Genomic DNA, 12,727 nt, shown 5'->3' on the forward strand with positions numbered 1-12,727 from the left:
TAAATTGCTGAACTGGACCTGTCCACGTTGAATTTAACTGTACTGAGCTGGACCTGTCGAAACTGAATGTAACTCTGCTGAACTGGGCCTGTGCACAATGGATGTAACTGTGCTGAACTGGACCTGTCCACAGTGAATGTAACTGTGCTGAACTGGGCCGCTCCACAATGAATGCAACTCTGATGAACTGGACCTCTGCACACTGAATGTATCCGTGCAGAACTGGACCTGACCGCACTGAATGTATATGTGCTGAACTGGACCTTTCCACACTGAATTTCACTGTGCTAAACTGGAATTTTCCACATTGATTGTAACCATGCTGAACTGGACCAGTGCACACTATATGTAACAGTACTGAGCTGGACCTGCACACTCTGAATGTAACAGCTGAACTGGACCGATCCACACTGAATATAACCGTACTGAGCTGGACCTTTCCACTCTGAATGTAACTGCTGAACTAGACTTGTCCACACTGAATGTAACTCTACAGAGCTGGATCTGTCCACACTGAATATAACTGTGCTGAACTGGACCTGACCACACTGTATGTAACTTTACTGCGCTGGAGCTGCACACTCTAAATGTAACTGTGCTGACCTGGAGCTGTCCACTCTGAATGTAACTGTACTGAATAGGACCTGACCGCACTGAATGTAACTCAGCTGAACTTGACCTGTGCACATTGGATGTAACTGTGCTGAACTGGACCTGTCCACACTGAATGTAACTGTGCTGAACTGGGCCTTTCCACACTAAATGTAACTCTGATGAACTGGACCTGTCCACACTGAATGTAACTATGCTGAACTGGACCTGTCCACGCTGAATGTTACTCTGCTGAACTGGATCTGTCCACCCTGAAAGTAACTGTGCTAAAGTGGATCGGCCTCACTGAATGCAACTCTGCTGAGCTGGACCTGTCGACACTGATTGCAACAATGCTGAACTGTGCCTGTTCACAGTGATTGTACCGTGCTCACCCGGACCTATCCACACTGTATGTAACTGTGCTGAACTGGACCTGTCCGCACTGAATGTAACTGTGCTGAACTGGGCCTCTCCAAACTGAATGTAACTTTGATGAACTGGACCAGTCCACACTGAATGTAACTGTGCTGAACTGGACCTGTCAACACTGATTGTAATTGTACTGAGCCGGGCCTGCAAGGCTGAAAGTAACCGCTGAACTCGTCCTGTCCAAACTGAATGTAACTATATTGAGCTGGTGCTGTCCACTCTAAATGTAACTGTACTGAACTGGACCTGTTGAAACTGAATATAACAATGTTGAACAGGACCTGACCACAATGATTGTAACTGTGCTGAAATGGACCTGTCCGTACTGAAGGTAACTCTGCTGAACTGGACCTGTGCACAAGGGATGTACCTGTACTGAGCTGGACCTGCCCACTCTGAAATCAACGGTGCTAAACTGGACTTGTTCACACTGATTGTAACCGTGCTGAACAGGACCCGGCCACACTGAATGCAACTGTGCTGAACTGGTCCGGTCCACACTGAATGTAACTGTGCTGAACTGGACCTGTCCACATTGAATGAATCTGTGCTGAACTGAATATGTCCACAGTAAATTTAACTGTGCTGAACTGGACATGTACACACTGAATGTAAGTATACTGAGCTAGGCCTGCCCAATCTGAATGTAATTGCTGAACTTGACCTGTCCACAATAATGTAACTGTACTGAGCCTGACCTGCCCACTTTGAATATAACATTACTGAACTGGACCTTTCCATACTGAATGTAACTCTGCTGAACTGGACCTGACCACACTAGATGTAACTGTACTGAGCTGGACCTGCCCACTCTGAATGTAACTGTGATGCACTGGACCTGTCCACACTAAAGGCAACTGAGCTGAGTTCGACCTGTCCGCACTGAATGTAACTCTGCTGAACTGGAACTGTTCTGTGCTGAACTGGACCTGCCCACACTGAATGTTGCTGTGCTGAATTGGAACGTTCCACATTGTATGTAACTCTGCTGAACTGGACCTGTGCACGCTGAATTTAACTGTACTGAGCTGCACCTGTCCACAGTGAATGAAACGGTGCTGAAGTAGACCTCACACAACTGAATGTAACTGTGCTGATCTGGGCCGGTCCACGCTGAATGTATCTGTGCTGAACTGGGCCTGTCCACGCTGAATTTAACTGTACTGTGCTCGGCATGCCCACTCTGAATGTAACAGCTGAACTGTCCCGGTCCACACTGAATGTAACCGTGCTGAACTGGACCTGTCCACACTGAATATAATTGTACTGAGCTGGATCTTTCCTATCTGTATGTAACTGCTGAAATAGACTTGTCGACACTGAATGTAACAGTACTGAGCTGGACCTTCCCAATCTGAATGTAACCTTACTGATCTGGACATGTCCACACTGAATGTAACTCTGCTGAGCTGGACCTGACCACACAGTATGTTACTGTACTGAACTGGACCTGCCCACTCTGACTGTAACTGTGCTGAACGGGACCTGTCCACACTGAATATAACTGTGCTGAATTGGACCTCTGCGCACTGAAAGTAACTCTGCTGAACTGGACCTGTGCACAATGGATGTAACTGTGCTGAACTGGACCTGTCCACACTGAATGTGACTGTACTGAACTGGGCCGGCCAATCTGAATGTAACTGTGCTGACCCAGACCTCTCCACACTGAAAGTGTCTGTGCTGAACAGGAAATGTCCACGCTGAATATATTTGTTCTGGGCTGGAGCTGTCACTCTCAATGTAACTGCTGAAATGCACCTGTCCACACTGAATGTAACTGTACTGAGCTGGACCTGTCCACTCTGAATTTGCTGGAGTTCTTTGAGGAAGTAACGTATAGGGTGGATAAAGGGGAACCAGTGGACGTAGTGGATTTAGACTTCCAAAGGGCATTTGACAAGGTGCCACACAAAAGATTATTGCTTAAGATAAAAAATCACGGGATTGGCGGTAATATTCTGGCATGGATAGAGGTTTGGCTACCTAACAGAAGGCAGAGAGTTGGGATAAATGGTTCATTCTCAGACTGGCAATCAGTAACTAGTGGTGTTCCGCAGGGGTCAGTGCTGGGTCCCCAACTCTTTACAATCTATATTAACGATTTGGAGGAGAGGACCGAGTGTAACATATCAAAGTTTGCAGATGATACTAAGATGGGGGGGGAAGTATTGAGTGAGGAGGACATAAAACACCTTCAAGGGGACATAGACAGGCTAAGTAAGTGGGCAGAGATCTGGCAGATGGAATGCAATACTGGAAAGTGTGAGGTTATGCACTTTGGCAGGGAAAATCGTAGAGCAAATTATTATCTTAATGGCATGAAACTGGAAAGTACTGAAGTGCAAAGGGATCTGGGGGCCCTGGTGCACGAAACTCAAAAGGTTAGTATGCAGGTGCAGCAAGCGATTAAGAAGGCCAATGGAATGTTGGCTTTCATTGCTAGGGGGATAGAATATAAAAATAGGGAGGTATTGCTTCAGTTGTACAAGGTATTGGTGAGACCGCACCTGGAATACTGTGTACAGTTATGGTGTCCATACTTAAGAAAGGACATACTTGCTCTCGAGTCAGTACAAAGAAGGTTCACTCGGTTAATCCCGGGGATGAGGGGATGGACATATGAGGAGAGGTTGAGTAGATTGGGAATCTACTCATTGGAGTTCAGAAGAATGAGAGGCGATCTTATTGAAACATATAAGATTGTGAAGGGGTTGGATCGGGTGGATGCAGGGAAGATGCTCCCGATGATGGTTGAAACTAGATCTAGGGGGCATAGACTTAGAATAAGGGGCTGCTCTTTCAAAACTGAGATGAGGAGGAACTACTTCACTCAGAGGGTGGTAGGTCCATGGAATATGCTGCCCCAAAAAGCTGTAGAAGCTACATCATTACATAAATTTAAAACAGAAATAGACAGTTTCCTAGAAGTAAAGGGAATTAAGGGTTACGGGGAGCGGGCAGGAATTTGGACATGAGTCTAGGTTCGGATCGGTCATGGCCCTGTGGGTAGCGGAGCACGCCCAGGGGCCGTGTGGCCTGATCCTGCTCCTATTTTGTGTGTCTAAATTTGTTAAATGCAGGAGATGGTTCTGTGATAGTGGATTGGCAATTAGGATCAGATCAGCCATGATCTTATTCAATGGTGGAGCAGGCTCGAGGGGCCGATTGGCCAACTCCTGCTCCTATTTCTTATGTTCTTATGGTCTTATGTTCTTATGAATGTAACTGTGCTGAATTAGACCTAACAACACTGAATGTAACTGTGCTGATCTGGGCCGGTACACACTGAATGTAGCTGTGCTGAACTGCACCTGTCGACACTTAATGTATCTGTGCTGAACTGGACGTGTTCACACTGAATGCAACTGTGCTCAACTGGTCCTGCCCAAGCTGAATTTAACAGTGCTGAACTGGACCTGACCGCACTGAATGTAACTGTGCTGAACTGGGCCTGACCACACGGGATGTAACTGTGCTGAGTTGAGCCTGTCCGCACTGAATGTAACTTTGCTGAACCTGACCTGTCCACACTGAATATATCTGTGCAGAAATGGACCTGTCTATGCTGAATGTAAGTGCGCTGAGCTGGACCTGTCCAAACTGAATGCAACTCTGCTGAACTGGACCATTCAACACTGAATGTAAACTGTGCTGAACTGGACCTGTCCACACTGATTTTAACCGTGCTAAACTGGGCCTGTCCACACTGATTGTAACTGTGCTGAACTGGACCTGTCCACACTGAATGTAACTGTGCTGAACTGGACCTGACCACACAGAATATAACTGTGCTGAGCTGAACTTGTCCTCACTGAATGTACCTGTGCCGAAATGGACCTGACCACAGTGAATGTATCTGTGCTAAACTGGAACTGTCCACACTTAATGTAGCTGTGCTGAACTGGACTGGTCCACACTGAATGTAACTGCTGAATTGGACCTGTACAGACTGTATGTATCTGTGCTGAACTTGACCTCAGCGCACTGAATATATCTGTGCTGAACTTGATCTGTCCACACTGAATGTATCGATGCTGAACCAGACCTGGCCACATTGAATTTATCTCTGCTGAACTGGACGTGTCCACACTGAATGTAAATGTACTGAGGTTGGCCTGTACACTCTGAATGTAACAGATGAACTGGCCCTGTCTGCACTGAATATAACCTTTCTAAACTGGACTTGTCCACAATGAATGTAACTATTAGACTGGACCTGTCTACTCTGCATGTAACTGTGCTGAATTGGGCCTGTCCACACTGAATGAAACTGTGCTGAACTGGACCTGTCCGCATTGAATGTAACTGTGCTGAACTGGACCTGTCCGCACTTAATGTAACTCTGCTGAACTGGACCTGTCCAATCTGAATGTAACTGTGCTCAACTGGAACTATCCACAGTGAATCTAACTTTGCTGAACTGGACCTGTCCACATTGAATGTAACTCTGGTGATATGGACCTGTCCACACTGATTGTAACTGTGCTGAACTGGAACTGACCACACTGAATGTAATTGTGCTGATCGGGAACTGTCCACACTGAATGTAACTCTGGTGATCTTGACCTTTCTACACTGATTGTAACTGTGCTGAACTGGACCTGGCCAAACTGAATTTCATTGTGCTGAGCTGGAACTGTCCACACTGAATGTGTCTCTGTTGAACTGGACCTGAAACACTGACTGTTTCTTTCCTGAACTGGGCATGTCCACACTGAATATAACAGGGCTGAAATAGGCCTCTCCACACTGAATGTAACTAAGCTGAACTGGACCGGTCCGCACTGAATGCAACTGTGCTGAACGGGACCTGTCCAAACTGAATGAAACTCTACTGACTGGGACCTGTCCGCACTGAATGTAACTGTGCTAAACCGGACCTGTACACACTGAATGTAACTGTGCTGATCTGGAACTGTCTACACTGATTGTAGCCATGCTGAACTTGACCTGTCCATACTGATTGTAACCATGCTGAAAATGACCTTTCCATACTGAATGCAACTGTACTGAACTGGACCTGTCCACACTGATGGTAAATGTGCTGAACTTTTCCTGTCCACACTGAATTTAACTCTGCTGAACGGGACTTGTCCAAACTGAATGTAACTGTGCTGAGCTGGACCTGTCCAAACTGAATGTAACTGTGCTGAGCTGGACCTGTACAAACTGAATGTAACTGTGTTGAATTGGACCTTACCACACATAATTTATCTGTGCTGAAACGGACCTGCCCACACTGAATGTATCTCTGCTGAACTGGACATGTCTTCACAAAATGTAACTGTACTGAGCTGGACCTGGTCAGTCCGAATCTAACTGTTGAACTGGACCTATCCGCCATAAAATTAACTCTACTAAGATGGACCTGTCCACTCTGAATGTAATTGTGCTGAACTGGGAATGTTCACAGTGAATGTAAATATGCTGAACAGGACCTTTCCGTACTGAATGGACCGCGGCTGAAATGGACCTGTCCAAACTGAATGTAACTGTGCTGTACAGGACCTGTCCACACAGATTGTAACCGTGCTGAGCTGAAGCTGTCCACAATGACTGTAACGGTGCTGAACTGGACGTATCCACACTGATTGTAACAGTGATAAAATGAACTTGTCCACACTGATTGTAACTCTGCTAAACTGGACCTGTCCACACTGAATGTATCTGTGCTGAACTGGAACTGTCCACGCTGAATGTAACTGTGCAGAACTGGGCAAGTCCACTCAAATTGTAACCCTGCTGCACTGGACCTGTCCACACTGATTGTAACCGTGCTGAACTGAACCTGTCCACATTGAATGTAACTGTGCTGAACTTGACCTGTCCGCACTGAATGTAACTCTGCTGAACTGGATCTGTTCAAACTGAAAATAACTGTCCTGAACAGGGCCTGTCCACACTGATTGTAACTGCTGAACTTGACCTGTTGACACTGAATGTAATTATGCTGAACTGGACCTGATCACTCTGAATGGGGCTGCGTTGAACAGGATCTGTCCACACTGAATGAATCTGTGCTGAACTGGAACTGTCCACACTTAATGTAAGTTTGCTGAACTGGGCTGGTCCACACTGAATGAAACTGTGCTGACCTGGAACTATCCACACTGATTGCAATCGTGCTGAACTGGACCTTTCTGCATTGGTTGCAATAGTGCAGAACTGGACCTTCCACACTGAATGTAACTGTGCTGAACTGGACCTGACCACACTGAATGTAACGGTGTCGAACTGGACCGGACCAAACTGAATGTAATTGCTGAACTGAACCTGTCCATACTGTGTGTATCTGTTCTGAATTGGACCTGACCACACGGAATATATCTTTGCTGAACTGGACCTGTGCACACTGAATGTAACTGTGCTGAACTGGACCTGAACACTCTGAATGTAACTCTGGTGAACTGGACGGTCCATGATGAATATAATTGTGCTGAAGTCGGCCTGACAAAACTGAATGTAACGCTGCTCTGCAGAACCTGTCCACACTGAATCTAACTGTGCTGAACTGGACCTGTCCACATTGAATGTATCTGTGCTGAACTTGAACTGTCCATACTGAATGTAGCTGTGCTGAACTGGACGTGTCCACACTGAATGTAACTGTGCTGAACTGGACCTGTACACTCTGAATGTAAATGCTGAACTGGACCTCTCCATTCTGTATGTATCTGTGCTGTACTGGACCTGACCACACTGAATATATCTGTGCTGAACTGGACCTGTCCACACTGAATTTAACTGTGCTGAACCTGGCCTGTCCACACTGCATGTATCTCTGCTGAACTGGACATATCCACACTGAATGTAACAGATGATCTGGCCCTGTCTGCACTGAATGTAACCATGCTGAACTGGACCTCTCCACACTGAATATAATAGCGTTGAGCTGGACCTGTCCACTCAGAATGTAACTGTGCTGAACTGTGCTTCTCCACACTGAATGGAACTATGCTGAACTGGACCTGTCCGCACTGAATGTATCTCTGATGAACTGGACCTGTCCACACTGAAAGTAATTGCGCTGAACTGGAACTGACGACACTGAATGTATCTGTGCTGAACAAGAATTGACCACACTGTATGTAACTGTGTGAGCTGGACCTGTCCACACTGAATGTAACTTTGCTGAACTGGTCCTGTGCACACTGGATGTATCTGTGCTGAACTGGAACTGTCCATACTGAATGTAACTGTGCTGAACTGGACCTGTCCGCACTGAATGTAACTATGCTGAACTGGACCTGTCCACACTGAATGGAAATTTGCTGAACCGGTCTTGTCCACACTGAATGGAACTATGCTGAACTGGACCTATCCACACTGAATGTAACAGATGATCTGGTCCTGTCCGCACTGAATGTAACCATGCTGAACGGGACCTTTCCACACTGATATAACTGTGTTGAGCTGGACCTGTCCACACTGTCTGTATCGGTGCTGAACTTGTCCTGTGCATTCTGAATGTAACTGTGCTGAACTTGACCTGTCCAATCTGAATGTAACTTTGCTGAACTGGACCTGTCCACACTGTATGTAACTGTACTCTGCTGGGCCTGTTCACTCTGAAAGTAACTGCTGAACTATCCTGTCAGCACTGATTAAACCATACTGATTTGGAATTCTCCACACTGAATTTAATTGTACTGAGCTGGACCTATCCTCTGTGAAAGTAACTACTGAACTGGATATGTCCATACTAAATTGAACTGTACAGAGCTGGAGCTGTCCACGCTGAATGTAACTGTACTGAGCTGGGCCTGTCCACTCTGAATGTAACTGTGCTGAACTTGACCTCTCCACACTTAATGTAACTGTGCTAAACTGAACCTATCCGCACTGAATGTAACTCTGCTGAACTGGAACTGTGCACACTGATTGTAAACGTGCTGAACTCCACTTGTGCACACTGGTGGTAACCGTGCTGAACTGGACCTGTCCACACTGAATCTGACTGTGCTGAATTGGACCTGTCCACACTTAATGTAACCGTGCTGAACTGGCTTTATCAAACTGAATGTTAATGTGCTGATCCGGAGCTGTCCACACTGATAGTAACCATGCTGAGCTGGACCTGACCTCACTGATTGTAACCAAGCTGAAATAGTCCCGTCGGCACTCAATGTAACTGTGCTGATCTGGCCCTGTCCACACTGATTGTAACTCTACTGAACTGGACGCCTTCACACTGAATGTAATTGTGCTCAACTTCAGGTCACCACACTGAATGTTCCTCTGGGGGACAGGACTTGTCCACACTGAATGTAACTGTGCTGAACTTGACCTGACCAAACTGAATGTAATAGTGCTGAACTGGACCTATCCACACTGAATATGTCTGGGGTGAACTGAACCTGTTCAAACTGAATTTAACTGTGCTGAGCTGGACCTGTCCACACTGAATGTAACTGTGCTGAACTGGCCCTGTCCACACTGAATGTAACTGTGTTGAACTGGACCTGTCCACACTGAATGTAACTGTGCTGAACTGGACCTGTCCAATCTGAATGTAACTCTGCTCAACTGGACCTATCCACAGTGAATCTAACTTTGCTGAACTGGACCTGTCCACATTGAATGTAACTCTGGTGATATGGACCTATCCACACTGATTGTAACTGTGCTGAACTGGAACTGACCACACTGAATGTAATTGTGCTGATCGGGAACTGACCACACTGAATGTAACTCTAGTGATCTTGACCTTTCTACACTGATTGTAACTGTGCTGAACTGGACCTGGCCAAACTGAATTTCATTGTGCTGAGCTAGAACTGTCCACACTGAATGTGTCTCTGCTGAACTGGACCTGCAGCACTGACTGTTACTTTCCTGAACTGGACATGTCCACACTGAATATAACAGGGCTGAACTAGGCCTCTCCACACTGAATGTAACTAAGCTGAACTGGATTTGTCCGCACTGAATGCAACTGTGCTGAACTGGACCTGTCCAAACTGAATGTAACATTACTGACTGGGACCTGTCTGCACTGAATTTAACTGTGCTAAACTGGACCTGTACACACTGAATGTAACTGTGCTGATCTGGAACTGTCTACACTGGTTGTAACCATGCTGAACTTGACCTGTCCATACTGATTGTAACCCTGCTGAAAATGACCTTTCCATACCGAATGTAACTGTACTGAACTGGACCTGTCCACGCTGATTGTAACGGTGCTGACCTTTTCCTGTCCACACTGAATTTAACTCTGCTGAACGGGACTTGTCCAAACTGAATGTAACTGTGCTGAGCTGGACCTGTCCAAACTGAATGTAACTGTGCTGAGCTGGACCTGTACAAACTGATTGTAACTGTGTTGAATTGGACCTGACCACACAGAATTTATCTGTGCTGAAACGGAACTCTCCACACTGAATGTATCTCTGCTGAACTGGACATGTCTTCACAGAATGTAACTGTACTGAGCTGGACCTAGTCACTCCGAATGTAACTGTTGAACTGGATCTATCCACCATAAAATTAACTCTACTAAGATGGACCTGTCCACTCTGAATGTAACTCTGCTGAACTGGGAATGTTCACACTGAATGTAAATGTGCTGAACAGGACCTTTCCGCACTGAATGGACCGCGGCTGAAATGGACCTGTCCAAACTGAATGTAACTGTGCTGAACAGGACCTGTCCACACTGAATGTAACTGTGCTGATCTGGACCTGTCCACACTGATCGTAACCGTGCTGAACTGGACCTGTCCAGACAGATTGTAGCCGTGCTGAGCTGAACCTGTCCACAATGACTGTAACGGTCTTGAACTGGACCTATCCACACTGATTGTAACAGTGATAAAATGAACTTGTCCACAATGATTGTAACTCTGCTGAACTGGACCTGTCCACAGTGAATATAACTTTACTAAACTGGACCTGTCCACACTGAATGTATCTGTGCTGAACTGGAACTGTCCACGCTGAATGTAACTGTGCAGAACTGGGCAAGTCCACTCTAATTGTAATCCTGCTGCACTGGACCTGTCCAGACTGATTGTAACCGTGCTGAACTGAACTTGTCCACATTGAATGTAACTGTGCTGAACATGACCTGTCCGCACTGAATGTAACTCTGCTGAACTGGACCTGTCCAAACTGAAAGTAACTGTCCTGAACAGGGCCTGTCCACACTGACTGTAACTGCTGAACTTGACCTGTTGACACTGAATGTAACTGTGCAGAACTGGACCTGATTACTCTGAATGAATCTGTGCTGAACTGGAACTGTCCACATTTAATGTAAGTGTGCTGAATTGGGCTGGTCCACACTGAATGAAACTGTGCTGACCTGGTACTATCCACACTGATTGCAACCGTGCTGAACTGGACCTGTCTTCATTGGTTGCAACAGTGCAGAACTGGACCTTCCACACTGAATGTAACTGTGCTGATCTGGACCTGTCCACACTGAATGTAACTGTGTTGAACTGGACCGGACGAAACTGAATGTAACTGCTGAACTGAACCTGTCCATACTGTGTGTATCTGTTCTGAAGTGGACCTGACCACACGGAATATATCTTTGCTGAACTGGACCTGTGCACACTGAATGTAAATGTGCTGAACTGGACCTGAACACTCTGAATGCAACTCTGGTGAACTGGACGGTCCATGATGAATATAACTGTGCTGAAGTCGGCCTGACAACACTAAATGTAACTCTGCTGTGTAGAACCTGTCCACACTGAATCTAACTGTGCTGAACTGGACCTGTCCACACTGAATGTATCTGTGCTGAACTGGAACTGTCCATACTGAATGTAACTGTGCTGACCTGGACCTGTCCACACTGAATGTAACTGGGCTGAACTGGACCTGTACACTCTGAATGTAAATGCTGAACTGGACCTGTCCATTTTGTATGTATCTGTGCTGTACTGGACCTGACCATACTGAATATATCTCTGCTGAACTGGACCTGTCCACACTGAATTTAACTATGCTGAACCGGGCCTGTCCACACAGCATGTATCTCTGCTGAACTGGACATATCCACACTGAATGTAACAGATGATTTGGCCCTGTCAGCACTGAATGTAACCATGCTGAACTGGACCTCTCCACACTGAATATAACTGCATTGAGCTGGATCTGTCCACTCTGAATTTAACTGTGCTGAAATGTGCCTCTCCACACTGAATAGAACTATGCTGAACTGGACCTGTCCGCACTGAAAGTATCTCTGATGAACTGGACCTGCCCACACTGAAAGTAATTGTGCTGAACTGGAACCGACGACACTGAATGTATCTGTGCTGAACAAGAATTGACCACAATGTATGTAACTGTGCTGAGCTGGACCTCTCCACACTGAATGTAACTTTGCTGAACTGGACCTGTCCACACTGGATGTATCTGTGCTGAACTGGAACTGTCCATACTGAATGTAACTGTGCTGAGCTGGACCTGTCCGCACTGAATGTAACTATGCTGAACTGGACCTGTCCACACTGAATGTAAATTTGCTGAAGCGGTCCTGTCCATACTGAATGTAACAGATGATCTGGCCCTGTCCGCACTGAATTTAACCATGCTGAACTGGACCTTTACACACTGAATATAACTGTATTGAGCTGGACCTGGCCACACTGTCTGTATCTGTGCTGAACTTGACCTGTGTATTCTGAATGTAACTGTGCTGAACAGGACCTGTCCAATCTGAATGTAACTTTGCTGAACTGGA

The sequence above is a fragment of the Somniosus microcephalus genome, chromosome 4 (assembly GCF_052327205.1).
Source record: "Somniosus microcephalus isolate GS21.2 chromosome 4, FLI_Smic_1.0, whole genome shotgun sequence".
Classification (NCBI taxonomy): Eukaryota; Metazoa; Chordata; class Chondrichthyes; order Squaliformes; family Somniosidae; genus Somniosus; species Somniosus microcephalus.